At 48.7% G+C, this 15,100-nt stretch overlaps 1 protein-coding gene across 1 annotated transcript in view; it reads left to right on the top strand.

The window, feature by feature from the left end:
- Positions 1-1,635: 1,635 nt before the first annotated feature.
- LOC125448866 (zinc finger protein 91-like) overlaps positions 1,636-15,100 on the top strand; it is a 46,306-nt gene continuing 32,841 nt past the window's right edge. Inside the window, exon 1 of the mRNA XM_059641844.1 lies at positions 1,636-1,730. The gene's annotated coding sequence lies outside the window, so the exon portion shown is untranslated. The remainder of the gene's footprint in view (positions 1,731-15,100) is intronic.

The raw sequence follows: 15,100 nt of genomic DNA on the forward strand, positions 1-15,100 counted from the left end.
CGTCCCAAGCAGCTCCGTGACACGGGACTCCGTGCTCTACGGGCTGTTTCCCGGGACGCACACCGAGCCTGGAGGACTATCAATGCGGTGAAAGACATTCTTTGGTCTGCCCACAACTTGCTGGTCTGCCAGCTGAAAGAACTGACCCCGGCCGGGTGTTGCAGACTGGCGCACTCCAAGGTCCAGGACTACGTGCTGAGGGACGCGCTAAAGCTTGGGGCAGCCGCTGCCAAGGCACGGTGGGGAAAGACCACGGTATGAAACCCCTCGTCCAGAATAGAAAAAAGGGCCCTGTCTGGTAACTGGGCCCAGTTGGTGCCTTCCCCAACTGGTGTGGGGGCCAACGGGGACTGTGCGGGGAGACGACTGCCGGGGTATTTTCTTTGCTTTGTTTTTTTTTCTTCGTTGTTTTTATTCTGCCTTTAGTTGGTGTACGTACCCCCTAGGTAACCCGGAGCGACTTGCATGACTGGGTAGGTGTATAAATTTTTTTTTGTACGTTCCATGAATAAAGTATATTTTTTCAAATAAAAAAAAGTGACGAAACATCTGAAAACTAACCTTCCAGCTCAGCGAGCAAACTCACATCCAGAAACCCAACCTGAGCTACAAATCTTCTCAAAACTCGCTAACAAGTGCATTTTTTTTTTGTTTTTTGCCTTGCCCATGATTTGTAAGGTCATTTTACGGAGTTTATTGTTCGTAAGGCTACATTCTTCACCTTCAGCTGAGCAGAGAGGATTCCTAGTTTGACAGCTTGCGCCTTCCGGGGACTGACGACTGGGAAACAAATCAAAACAGTGACATCACAGGAAAACGGTACGTTAATTTATGACGTCAAAAAATTACAAAAGCGAGTTCACTTGTAACACATCTCATACCTGGGCTCTGGGGCAAATAATAAAAGCTTCAGTTCTCCCTGTTGCACACAGGTAGGGGAAGTATATCCAGCTCCATCTGCTGTTGAGCCAATTACAAATAAAAATTCTGCGGAAAGAGCGAGATAACAAGGTGGACAACTGGATGAACACAGCAGGCCAACCAGCATCAGAGGAGCAGGAAAGACGACGTGTCGGGTCTGAACCCTTCTTCAGAAATTCTGAATGGTCCATTCAGCTGACGAAACGTCAGCTTTCCTGCTCCTCTGATGCTGCTTGGCCTGCTGTGTTCATCCAGCTCTACACCTTGTTATCTCAGATTCTCCAGCATCTGCAGTTCCCATTATCACTCCTACCACCTCTGCAGAGTCACTAGATCCAAAACGTTAGGTGTGCTTTCTTTCCACAGATGCTGCATTTCGTTTTCTTTACTGATTTCCATCATCCGCAGTTCTTTGGTTTTGTTGTCCAGTTTTTTTTATACAACACTTTCTTCTCCTAACCTTCTAATGCTCAAAATGCCCACTCTCCAATTCCAGTGTGTTGGATATTTCCCTTTAGATAATTTGGAACGACTGGAGACAGTGCACCAGGGATCTCACTGCACATTCAGTAACTCACATTCAAACTGACTGATCGACTGCTGCCGACCAATAGGAAGATGGGGAGAGCCTGGAGGACCGAGCTGGGGCGGCTGGTCCTCCCACCAATGGGAGCGACCGAGAGGCGGTGCCATCACCACTTTGCGCATGCACGGCGCTGTTGACCCGCTCCAGTGAAGGGGGCGGCCCTGTGCTCGGTTGTTGTGAGCGAGCCATCCGAGAGGCTGCTGTCTGATTAAACGCCGCGAAGGTAGGTTTCAGTCGGTACTCACTGTATTCTCGTCCGGGAGAGTGTGTGAACCCTCGGCAACCTATGTCTGTTTTCTCTGAGGCGGCCTCACCAGGTTATCACACAAATAGGCCCGACCGTTTTGACTCCAACCGTGAGGCCTGCCTTGAACATGCTCCAGCTCACGATGGGAACCAGTGATTGACAGCAGCTCCGGACTAATAGGAAACAGGGGGTGGTTTTCGGAGGACCGAACAAACAATGCCGGAGCAAATTAATGCTCTGCCTTCTCCTTTGTGCCCGTGTCTGACAAGACCCCTCTCCCCGAACCACCGACTTTACTCCCAGCTCCAAGACTCACCCTCCGGCTGTTCTCCTTCTCTCTGGCTTTGTACTTGAACTCAGTCCGTTTATTCAGAGCCGTCGACGTATCATTTTTCTCGTCGCCTCAATTTCTCTTTCCCACCCCCACAACCTACTTCCAGCTTCTCCTCCAGGGAACTGACTGTACTCCGTGCTCTTGGATCCAACCCTGACTTTGCTAATTAAGCCTGCTGGTAAGGGTGGCGCTGTTGCAGCCTGACCTCTGCAATGCAGAGGCTGAGTGTCAGCCCTCAAATACCTCCTCCTCTCTTCTTCCGGACCATCACCCGTCAATAGAACATAGACCAATACAGCGCAAGAACAGGTCCTTCGGCCCTCGATGTTGCGCTGACCTATGAACTAATCTAAGCCCATCCCCCTACATTACCCCGTCGTCATCCATATGCTTATCCAAGGACTGTTTAAATGCCCCTAATGTGGCTGAGTTAACTACATTGGCAGGCCGGACATTCCATGCCCTTACCACTCTGAGTAAAGAACCTGCCTCTGACATCTGTCTTAAATCTATCACCCCTCAATTTACAGCTATGCCCCCTGTACAAGCTGACATCATCATCCTACGAAAAGGACTCTCACTGTCCATTCTATCTAATCCCCTGATCAACTTGTATGTCTCTTTTAAATCCCTCCTTAGCCTTCTCTCCAATGAGAACAGACCCAAGTCCCTCAGCCTTTCCTCATAAGACCTTTGCTCCCAACCAGGCAACATCCTGGTAAGATAATAAAATGTGAGGCTGGATGAACACAGCAGGCCAAGCAGCATCTCAGGAGCACAAAAGCTGACGTTTCGGGCCTAGACCCTTCATCAGAGAGGGGGATGGGGGGAGGGAACTGGAATAAATAGGGAGAGAGGGGGAGGCGGACCGAAGATGGAGAGTGAAGAAGATAGGTGGAGAGGGTGTAGGGAGGGGATAGGTCAGTCCAGGGAAGACGGACAGGTCAAGGAGGTGGGATGAGGTTAGTAGGTAGCTGGGGGTGCGGCTTGGGGTGGGAGGAAGGGATGGGTGAGAGGAAGAACCGGTTAGGGAGGCAGAGACAGGTTGGACTGGTTTTGGGATGCAGTGGGTGGGGGGGGGGGAAGAGCTGGGCTGGTTGTGTGGTGCAGTGGGGGGAGGGGATGAACTGGGCTGGTTTAGGGATGCAGTGGGGGAAGGGGAGATTTTGAAACTGGTGAAGTCCACATTGATACCATATGGCTGCAGGGTTCCCAGGCGGAATATGAGTTGCTGTTCCTGCAACCTTCGGGTGGCATCATTGTGGCAGTGCAGGAGGCCCATGATGGACATGTCATCAAGAGAATGGGAGGGGGAGTGGAAATGGTTTGCGACTGGGAGGTGCAGTTGTTTGTTGCGAACTGAGCGGAGGTGTTCTGCAAAGCGGTCCCCAAGTCTCCGCTTGGTTTCCCCAATGTAGAGGAAGCCGCACCGGGTACAGTGGATGCAGTATACCATATTGGCAGATGTGCAGGTGAACCTCTGCTTAATGTGGAATGTCATCTTGGGGCCTGGGATGGGGGTGAGGGAGGAGGTGTGGGGACAAGTGTAGCATTTCCTGCGGTTGCAGGGGAAGGTGCCGGGTGTGGTGGGGTTGGAGGGCAGTGTGGAGCGAACAAGGGAGTCACGGAGAGAGTGGTCTCTCCGGAAAGCAGACAGGGGAGGGGATGGAAAAATGTCTTGGGTGGTGGGGTCGGATTGTAAATGGCGGAAGTGACGGAGGATAATGCGTTGTATCCGGAGGTTGGTAGGGTGGTGTGTGAGAACGAGGGGGATCCTCTTGGGGCGGTTGTGGCGGGGGCGGGGTGTGAGGGATGTGTCGCGGGAAATGCGGGAGACGCGGTCAAGGGCGTTCTCAATCACCGTGGGGGGAAAGTTGCGGTCCTTAAAGAACTTGGACATCTGGGATGTGCGGGAGTGGAATGTCTTATCGTGGGAGCAGATGCGGCGGAGGCGGAGGAATTGGGAATAGGGGATGGAATTTTTGCAGGAGGGTGGGTGGGAGGAGGTGTATTCTAGGTAGCTGTGGGAGTCGGTGGGCTTGAAATGGACATCAGTTACAAGCTGGTTGCCTGAGATGGAGACTGAGAGGTCCAGGAAGGTGAGGGATGTGCTGGAGATGGCCCAGGTGAACTGAAGGTTGGGGTGGAAGGTGTTGGTGAAGTGGATGAACTGTTCGAGCTCCTCTGGGGAGCAAGAGGCGGCGCCGATACAGTCATCAATGTACCGGAGGAAGAGGTGGGGTTTGGGGCCTGTGTAGGTGCGGAAGATGGACTGTTCCACTTGGAACAGTCCATCTTCCGCACCTACACAGGCCCCAAACCCCACCTCTTCCTCCGGTACATTGATGACTGTATCGGCGCCGCCTCTTGCTCCCCAGAGGAGCTCGAACAGTTCATCCACTTCACCAACACCTTCCACCCCAACCTTCAGTTCACCTGGGCCATCTCCAGCACATCCCTCACCTTCCTGGACCTCTCAGTCTCCATCTCAGGCAACCAGCTTGTAACTGATGTCCATTTCAAGCCCACCGACTCCCACAGCTACCTAGAATACACCTCCTCCCACCCACCCTCCTGCAAAAATTCCATCCCCTATTCCCAATTCCTCCGCCTCCGCCGCATCTGCTCCCACGATAAGACATTCCACTCCCGCACATCCCAGATGTCCAAGTTCTTTAAGGACCGCAACTTTCCCCCCACGGTGATTGAGAACGCCCTTGACCGCGTCTCCCGCATTTCCCGCGACACATCCCTCACACCCCGCCCCCGCCACAACCGCCCCAAGAGGATCCCCCTCGTTCTCACACACCACCCTACCAACCTCCGGATACAACGCATTATCCTCCGTCACTTCCGCCATTTACAATCCGACCCCACCACCCAAGACATTTTTCCATCCCCTCCCCTGTCTGCTTTCCGGAGAGACCACTCTCTCCGTGACTCCCTTGTTCGCTCCACACTGCCCTCCAACCCCACCACACCCGGCACCTTCCCCTGCAACCGCAGGAAATGCTACACTTGTCCCCACACCACCTCCCTCACCCCCATCCCAGGCCCCAAGATGACATTCCACATTAAGCAGAGGTTCACCTGCACATCTGCCAATGTGGTATACTGCATCCACTGTACCCGGTGCGGCTTCCTCTACATTGGGGAAACCAAGCGGAGGCTTGGGGACCGCTTTGCAGAACACCTCTGCTCGGTTCGCAATAAACAACTGCACCTCCCAGTCGCAAACCATTTCCACTCCCCCTCCCATTCTTTAGATGACATGTCCATCATGGGCCTCCTGCACTGCCACAATGATGCCACCCGAAGGTTGCAGGAACAGCAACTCATATTCCGCCTGGGAACCCTGCAGCCATATGGTATCAATGTGGACTTCACCAGTTTCAAAATCTCCCCTTCCCCCACTGCATCCCTAAACCAGCCCAGTTCATCCCCTCCCCCCACTGCACCACACAACCAGCCCAGCTCTTCCCCCCCCCCCCCCCCCCCCCCCCCCACCCACTGCATCCCAAAACCAGTCCAACCTGTCTCTGCCTCCCTAACCGGTTCTTCCTCTCACCCATCCCTTCCTCCCACCCCAAGCCGCACCCCCAGCTACCTACTAACCTCATCCCACCTCCTTGACCTGTCCGTCTTCCCTGGACTGACCTATCCCCTCCCTACACCCTCTCCACCTATCTTCTTCACTCTCCATCTTCGGTCCGCCTCCCCCTCTCTCCCTATTTATTCCAGTTCCCTCCCCCCATCCCCCTCTCTGATGAAGGGTCTAGGCCCGAAACGTCAGCTTTTGTGCTCCTGAGATGCTGCTTGGCCTGCTGTGTTCATCCAGCCTCACATTTTATTATCTTGGAATCTCCAGCATCTGCAGTTCCCATTATCTCTGATAACATCCTGGTAAGTCTCCTTTGCACCTTTTCCAATGCTTCCACATCCTTCATGTAATGGGATAACCAGAACTGTACACAATATTGCAAGTGAGGCCGCACTAGCATTTTGTACAGTTGCAGCATGACCAGACGGCTCCGGAACTCAATCCCTCTACCGATAAAACCTAACACACCGTATGCCTTGTTAACAGCACTATCAACCTGAGTGGCAACTTTCAGGGATCTATGTACATGGACACCAAGATCCCTCTGCACATCCACTCTACCAAGAATCTTTCCATTGACCCAGTATTCTGCCTTCCTATTATTCTTCCCAAAGTGAATCACCTCACATTTATCCACATTAAACTCCATTTGCCAACTTTCAGCCCAATTCTGCAGTTTATGCAAGTCTTCCTGCAACATTCTTCACACTGTCTACCACTCCACTGACTTTAGTGTCATCTGCAAACTTACTAACCCATCCACCTATGCCTGCGTTCAAGTCATTTATAAAAATGACAAACAGCAGTGGTCCCAAAGCAGATCCTTATGGCACACCACTAGTAACTGGACTCCAGGCTGAATATTTTCCATCAACTACCACTCGTTGTCTTCTTACAGAAAGCCAGTCTCTAAACCAAACTGCTAAATCTTCCTCAATCCCATGCGTCCACATTTTCTCAAATAGCCTACCATGTGGAAACTTATCAAAGGCTTTACTGAAGCCCATGTATGCTACGCCAGCTGCCCTACCCTCATCCACATGCTTGGTCACCTTCTCAAAAAACTCAGAGATTTGTGAAACATTACTTGCCCTTGACGAATCCATGTTGACTATCAAATTGTTGCTTGCTAGATTATTATAAATCCTGCTGCTGGAAACAGAAATGGAGGGCTCCGACACTCGAGATAAGCTTTTAAAGTTTTAAACCACTGACTCACCCTTTCCAGACAGGCCTCTGGTCCAAGCTCCTGCTCTTCCTGCTGCTCATACTGCTTCATCAGGCCACCATGTTAACCATGGTCACCAACCTCATTTCATGGGGTGAAACCTCCCCAACCAAAACTGCCTCCAGACTGAAGAATTTTTCTGAAGAAGGGTCTAGGCCCGAAACGGCAGCTTTCCTGCTCCTATGATGCTGCTTGGCCTGCTGTATTCATCCAGCTCTACACCTTGTTATCGTTGCCTCCAGACTGATCACCTCTCACCCCATACTTCTATCTCCTTCCCAAAATTCAGAAACAGGACTGGCCGGGCAGACCTATTGTTTCTGCCTACTCCTGTTCCACAAAACTCACCTATTTGTACCTTGGATACCAAGGAGACTGCCCATTTCTGTCCAGAAGAACATTAGCTGCCATTTCTGTCACTTTCAGTGAGATGCCACCAACGGGCACATACTCCCATCCCTTGTCAGCCTTCTTCCGGGACACCATAATCCACCCTCCTGTCACTCCCAACACCTTCCACTGCAACCATGGAAGGTGCAACACCTGTCCGATTACTTTCTGTATCCTTGGTATCCAGCACTTTCTGTGCACTTGACAATCTAGTCTACTGCGTTTGCTGCTCATAATGTGGGCTAGTTTACATCGAAAGAAAACATAGATTGGTTGAGCGCTTTACAGAACTCATGTGTTCTGTTTGCAAAAAAAAGACCTGAACTTCCAGTTGCCTGCCACATCAACATACCGGTCTGTTCCTTGGCCAACATCTCTGTCTCATGCTTGTTGCAATGCTCCAGCGGAGCTCAGCACAAGATGGAAGATCATTTTCCACCTAGGGACCCTGCAGCTTTCCTGACTTCATATTGAATTCAATAATTTTAGGGCTTGAGCTCTCCCATGTCCTTACTCCAACCAGGCCTTGTTGTCACAGCCTGCTATTACACACCACACATTGTTCAGTGCTAGTAGCCCCCATTAACATGTATTTGCCCTCCTACCCAGATCATTATCCACTCTTTTGTCTGTCCAACTGTTCTCTCTCTCATTGGGTCCTATCCCCACGTAACATTTACTCCTTACTCCCTCACCCCACCCTATCTTCTGCATATAAACCTAGCTACCGTCAGTTCTGAGGATGGGTCACTTGATCTGAAACGGAATCGACATTAACAGGTTTATTAGGAAACATTACTCCGCTCGAAACGTTCGCTCTGATTTCCTGCACAGGTGCTGCCAGACTTGCGAGCTTTTCCAGCGGTTTCTATTTTTGGTACTTAAGATGCTGGAGTTGGTTCTGAAACTAAAATCTGCTGCAAGTCACAGCAGCTCAGGCAGCATCCATGGAGACAAAGCAAACTAATGTTTTGAGTCTAGGTGATTGTTCGTCAAGGCTGATGTGAAGTGTGGAGTCAGCAGCGTTTATGCAGTGGTGGGTTGGTGGCGTGTGTGGAGTGCTGGAGGTGAAAGGATGTTGATAGTTCAAACTAAGTGATTGGTATGTGAGAAGAGCAGAATGTGTGTATCTAACTGCCAGACTTGAAAGAACAGACAGTGCCACTGGGGTGGAGGGAGAAGAGAGGATATGTTGACAGAGAAAGTAACAAGTTAAGCTAAAAGAAAGGAATGGAAGTGGGTCCAGTTTGAATGTGTTGAACTTAATATTAAGTCCAGAAGGTTGTAAGGTGCTTAGTCTGAAGATGAGATGTTGTTCCTCCAGTTGCACCACGATTCACTGAAGCATTGCAGTGTGCCGAACACTTTGCCAGCATTTAGCTCATACCCTCTTAAACCCTTCCTATTATTGTATTCATCCAGCTGCCTTTGAATATTGTGGAAGCTGGTACAATCACAACACCATGCATGAAAAAGTTGCCACTTCAGTCCCTTTTAAATCCCCTGCCACCTTAAACCTATGTCCTCTAGTTTTGTACTCTGCTCACCTTTTCCGTGCCCGTTATGATTTTCTGCAAAGTCACCCTTCAGCCTTTGACACTCCAGGGAAAATAGCCCTAGCCTCTTTCCGATAACTACAAACCTTCAAACCTAGCAACACGCTTGTAAATCTATACTGAAACCTTTCGTGTTTTGCAACATCCCTCCAATAGTAAGGTGACCAGATTTGAACACTGTATTCCAAAAGTGGCCTAACCAATGCCCTGTACAGCCACACCGTGACCTCAATGCACTGACCAATGAAGTCAAGCAAACCAAACGCCTTTACCACTATGAACACAGTGTGCAGCTGGAGGAACACAGCAGGCCAGGTAGGAAAGTTGACATTTCAGGTCAGAACCCTTCTTCAGAAATGGAGAGGGTGGAAGGGAGCTGGGAAATAGAGAGAAAGGGTAGGGCTGGGGAAAGTAGGTAGGATGGTGATAGGTGAGTGCAGGTAGGGAGTGGTCAGGATTGGTCTGTGGGGTGGTTGGTGGGAGAGAAGATGGACAGGTTGTATCAGGTCCAGGAGGTGGGGATGAGAGAGATGGTTGGACAGAGGATAAGGCCAGGCACAGGGAGATTTTAAAACTGGTGAGTTTCATGTTTGGGCCATCGGGCTGTAGACTCCCAAGGCAGAATATGAGGTGTTGCTCCTCCTGTGGTGTCATTGTGGAACTGGGGGATGCCCAGGATGGACATATCACTCAGGGAGTAGGAGTGGGAGGGGGAGTTAAAATAGTTGGCTACTGGAATGTGTTGTCATTTGTCACGGACAGAATGTAGATGCTCGACAAGATGGTCACCTCTCAACAATGTAGAGGAGGCCCTCTACTACTGCATCGGCACTGCCTCATGCTCCCACGAGGAGCTTGAATAGTTCAGCTTTATTCATATAGTAAGAACTGCAGACGCTGGAGTCGGGGATAACAGTTTGGAGCTGGAGTATCATAGCAGGCTAGGCAGCATCAGAGAGCAGGAAAGTTGATATTTCAGGTTGGGACCCTTCTTTGGAAATGGGGAGGGGAAAGGATAAAATATAAAGAGAAAAAAATATAAAGAGGAGGGGTGAGGCTTGGGAAGGTAGGTGGTGATAGGTGAGTGCAGGTAGGGATTGGTGGGGACTGGTCAGTGAAGTGGGAGGGCAAGGAGGTGGGGATGAGAGATGGTCATGGGACGAGGCTCAGGATGGGGAGATTTTGAAACTGGTAAAATCCACGTTACTAATACCTTTCACCCCAACCTCAAATTCACCTGGACCGTCTCTGATACCTCCCTCTCCTTCGTGAACCTTTCCATCTCCATATCTGGTAACCACCTTTGAAACTGACATCTATTGCAAGCCCACTGACTCTCTCAGCTACCTGCACTACACCTCCTCTCACCCACCCTCGTGCAAGAATGCGATCCCCTACACCCAGTTCCTCCACCTCCGTCCCTGCACATCTGCTCCCAAGGTGGAGTGTTCCACTCCCAGTCATCAGATGTCCTCCTATTTCAAAGATCACAACTTCCCTGTTCAGTGATCAAAAATGCCATCAATTTCGTCTCTAGCATTCCCTGCACTTCTGCTCTCAAACCCCCTTCCCCCAACAAAATTCAGGACAGAATGCATGTTGTCCTCACATATCACCCTACCAACCTCTGCATCCAATATATCATTCTCTGCCAATTTTGCCATCTACAATCTGATCTGACAACTAAAGAGAGATTTCCCTCCCTACCCCTATCTGCCTTTCGTAGGGATTGCTCACTCCAAAATTCCCTCATCTGCTCCACAGTGCCAACTTACCCCAGCTAACATAGTCACAGTGTCATAGAGATACACAGCACAGAAACAGACTCTTCAGTCCAACTTATCCATGCTGTCTGAATAGCGTAAATTAACTGGCACCTCTCCTGCAACCTCAGGAAGTGCGACAGCAACCCCCTCACCTCCATTCAAGGCTCAATGTAAACCTTTCATCTGAGACAGGGGTTCACCAGTACATTTGCCAATTTAGTCTACTGGATCTGCTGCTCCCGATGTACCCTCTTGTACATCTGTGAGACCAAGTGTTGACTCTTGGGACTGTTTTGTAGAGCATCCGTGTTCTGTAAGCGACAAATGACAACACCATCTGGTTGCCAGCCATTTTAACTCCCCCTCCCACTGCCTGGGTGACATGTCCATTCTGGGCCTCCTCCAGTGCCACAATGACACCAACCACAAACTGGAGGAGCAACACCTTAATTTCTGCCTCATCGGGCCTACAGCCCGATGGCCTAAACATGGAATTTGCCAGTTTTAAAATCTCCCCACACCTGGTCTCATCCCTGCCACCTTGACTTGACACAACCTGTGCATCATCTCTCCCACCAACCACGCCACCCATCCCACTGACCATTCCCCACCATTCCCTACCTGCACGCACCCATCGCCATCCTACCTAGCTTCCCCACCCCACTCTCCTCTCTCTTTATTTCACACTTCCTTCCCCATCCCCATTTCTGAATAAGGGTCCTGACCCAAATCATCAACTTTCCTGCTCTTCTGATGCTGCCTGGCCTGCTGTGTTCCTTCAGCTCCACCCTGTATTGTCTCTGACTCCAGCATCTGCAGTCCTTGTTTTCTCTGCCTTTACTATCGTGTTACCTGTGACTCGACTTTCAAGGAATTATGAACGTGCACCCCAACGACTTTGTTCAGCGACACTCCCCAGGACCTTACCATTAAATGTACAAGACCTGCTGTAATTTGCCTTCCCAAAATGCAGCTCTTTACATTTATCTAAATTAAGCTCGATCTGCCACTTCTCAGTCCATCTGATCAAGGTTCCATTATACTCAGTCAACTTTCTTGGCTGTCCATCAGTGTTGGTATCATCTGCAAACCATACCCTCTTGTTCACATCCAAATCATTTATATAAATGACAAAATAGCAGTGGAGCCAGCACTGATCCCTATGGCACATTGCTGGTCACAAGCCTTCAGTCTGTAAAGCAACACTGCACTGTCAACTTCTGTCTCCTACTTTTTGAGCCAGTTCTGTATCCAAATGGCTAGTTCTCACTATTATGATATAACCTTGTTAGTCAGTGCACCACATGGAACCATGATGAATGCCTTACTGTCGTTCATATTAGATCACATCCCCTGCTCTGTGCCTTTGTGAATACTCTTCGCTGCTGCTTCAAAAACCAAAGTGAGTTCGTGATACACAATCTCCCACACACAAAGCCATGTTGACATCCCTAAACAGTCTTTGTCTTTCCAAAATGCATGTCAGTGCTATCCCTCAGGATCCCCTTAAAAACTTGCATGTGACTGATGTCAGGCTCACCAGTCTATAGTTCCCTGGCTTTTCCTCACATCCCTTTGTTAAATAGTGGCACCACGTTTGCGAACCTCCAGTCTTCCAGCAGCTCACCTGTAACTATTGCTGATATAAGTATCTCAGCAAGTGGCTGAGCAATCACTTCCCTCACTTCCTATAAAGTTCTAGACTGCACCTGGTCAGGTCCCAGGGATATATCCACCTTATTGATTTTTCGGATGTCCAGCATCTCTTCCATGGTAACATGAAAATTTTTCAAGGTGTCATTATTTATTTCCTCGTATTCTCTAGCTTCCATATCCTTCTCCACAATAAAAAGTGATGCAAAATACTCAGTTAGTATCTCCCCCACTTCTTGCGGTTTTACACATAGGTGGCCTTGCTGATCTTTAAAGGGCCCTATTCTGTTCCTAATTGAGATTTTGAGGAAGTGACAAAGATGATTGAAGGTAAAGCAGTGGCTATTGTTGATATACACTTCAGTAAAGCATTTAACAAGGTCCTGCATGGTAGGTTGATTGAGAAAATCAAGTTGCATGGAATCCATGATGAGTTGACAAGCTGGATACAAAGTTTGCTTGGCCATAGATGGAGGCCTATGACCAGTGATATTTGCAAGGATTAGGGTGGGGACTTCTGTTGTTTGTAATAGATATACATGATTTAGATCATGTATATCTATTACAATATTAGTTTATCTCAAGAAGTTTGGAATACAAAAGCAGTGTGCTTCTGAGACTTTATAAAGCTCTAGTTAGGCCCCATTTAGAATACTGTGTCCAATTTTGGGTCCCACACCTCAGGAAGGACGTACAGGCACTGGAGCGTGTCCAGCGGAGATTCACACGGATGATCCCTGAAATGGTAGGTTTAACATACGATGAACGGCTGAGGATCCTGGGATTGTATTCATTAGTGTTTAGAAGGTTGAGGGGAGATCTAATAGAAACTTCCAAGATAATGTATGGCTTGGAGAGGTTGGATGCTGGGAAGTTGTTTCCGTTAGATGGGGAGACTAGGACACGTGGGCACAGCCTTAGAATTAGAGGGGGTAAATTTAAAATGGAAATGAGAATACATTTCTTCAGCCAGAGAGTGGTGGGCCTGTTGAATTCGTTGCCACGGAGCGCAGTGGAGGCCGGGACGTTAACTGTCTTCAAGGCAGAGATCGATAAATTATTGATCTCTCAAAGAATCAAGTGCTACGGGGAGAGTGCAGGGAAGTAGAGTTGAAATGCCCATCAGCCATGATTAAATGGTGGAGTGAACTCGATGGGCAGAATGGCCTTACTTCCACTCCTATGTCTTATGGTCTTATGGAAATGTTGGTGGTCTGACTAGTAAATTTGCAGATGACATTGGAATTGGAAGAGCTGTGAATAGTGAGGAAGGATAGCAAAAGATGCAGCAGGATACAGATTATCTGGAAATGTGGGCAGAGATTGGCCAATGGAGTTTAACCCAGATAAGGTGTGTTGCATTTCACAAGGTCGAAGACAAGAGGAATGTGTACTGTAAATGGCCTTGGGAGCATTGATATACAAAGGGATCTTGGGGTTCCAAGTCCATAATTCCCTGAAAGTAGTAACACAAATGGCTAAGGTGGGAAAGAAGACATATGGCATGCTTACCGTCAGCTTTTGGGGCACTATGTATATCTGTTGGCAAGTTATTTGCAGCTATAGAAGACTTTGCTGGGGCTACATTTAGAGTACTGTGTGCAGTTCTGGTCACTGCATTATAAAAAGGATGTCAGGCTTTGGACAGTGTGCAGAACAGGTCTATCAGGACTTAAAATCGTGGAACCAGACCCTTTGGCCCAACCAGTCCCTGCAGTACATCAATCCCAAACTAAACCAGTCTCGTCTCCCTGCTCCTGGCCTATATCCCTCAACCTTTCCTCTCAAGGACTGTCCAAATGTTTTTTAAAATTGTAATTGGGCCCACATCCACCATTTCCTCAGCATGTTTGTTCTACATGTGAGCCACCCTCTGTGTAAAGACAACATTTGTGTCTCATGTATTATTAAAATCTCTCTCCTCTCACCTTAGAAATGTGCCCCTAGACTTAAAATCTCTACCCTAGGGAAAATACACCTATCTTTAGCCCTCATGATTTTGTGAACTTCTGTAATGGTACCTCAGACTCCTCTGCTTCACTGAAAAAAGTCCCAACTTATCCAGCCTTTCTTTTTAATTCAATCCTTTCATACTGGCAACCTGCTGGTAAATCTCTTCTGAACCGTCTCCAGCTCAGTAATATCCTTCCTTTAACTGAGCGAGCAGAACCAGAAATAGTAATCCAGAAGAGGCCTCACCAATGTCGTGTACAACCTCAACATGACTGCCCAACTCCTAGACCCAATGAAAAACAGAAATTGCTGGAAAATGTCAGCAGGGCTGGCAGCATCTGTGGAGAAAAATCAGAGTTAACGTTTCCACTCCAGTCACTCTTTTTCAGAACCAGGTCTACTCGACTCCTTGATTGGAGTAGATTAGCTATAATGAGAGGTTGAACAAAATTGGATGTTCTTGCTCAATCATAGAGGTTAAGGGGCGACCTGATAGGAGTATCTAAAACTGAGAGTCACAGACAGGGCAGGTAGTCAGAGTCTTTTTCCCAGGTTGGAAACGTTAAAAACTAGAGACAATAGGCTCAAGGTGAGAGGGGCTAACTTTAAAAGAAATGTATGAGGAAAGGGTTTTTATTTTGATACACAGGGAGACGGTGCCGAGACAGTGCTGTCAGGGGAGATGGTAGGAGCCGATGTAGTTACAAAGTTTGAGCCATTGAGGCAGACCCATGAAAAGTGAGAAAATAAAGGTTTCCAGAACATGTGCTGGCAAATAGGATTTGTTTAGAATAGCATCATGATCAGCACAGATTTGGTACACCAAAGGGCCAGTTCCAGAGCTGGACTGTTCTGTGTTCTCATC

Source organism: Stegostoma tigrinum, chromosome 43 (assembly GCF_030684315.1).
Source record: "Stegostoma tigrinum isolate sSteTig4 chromosome 43, sSteTig4.hap1, whole genome shotgun sequence".
Taxonomy (NCBI): domain Eukaryota; kingdom Metazoa; phylum Chordata; class Chondrichthyes; order Orectolobiformes; family Stegostomatidae; genus Stegostoma; species Stegostoma tigrinum.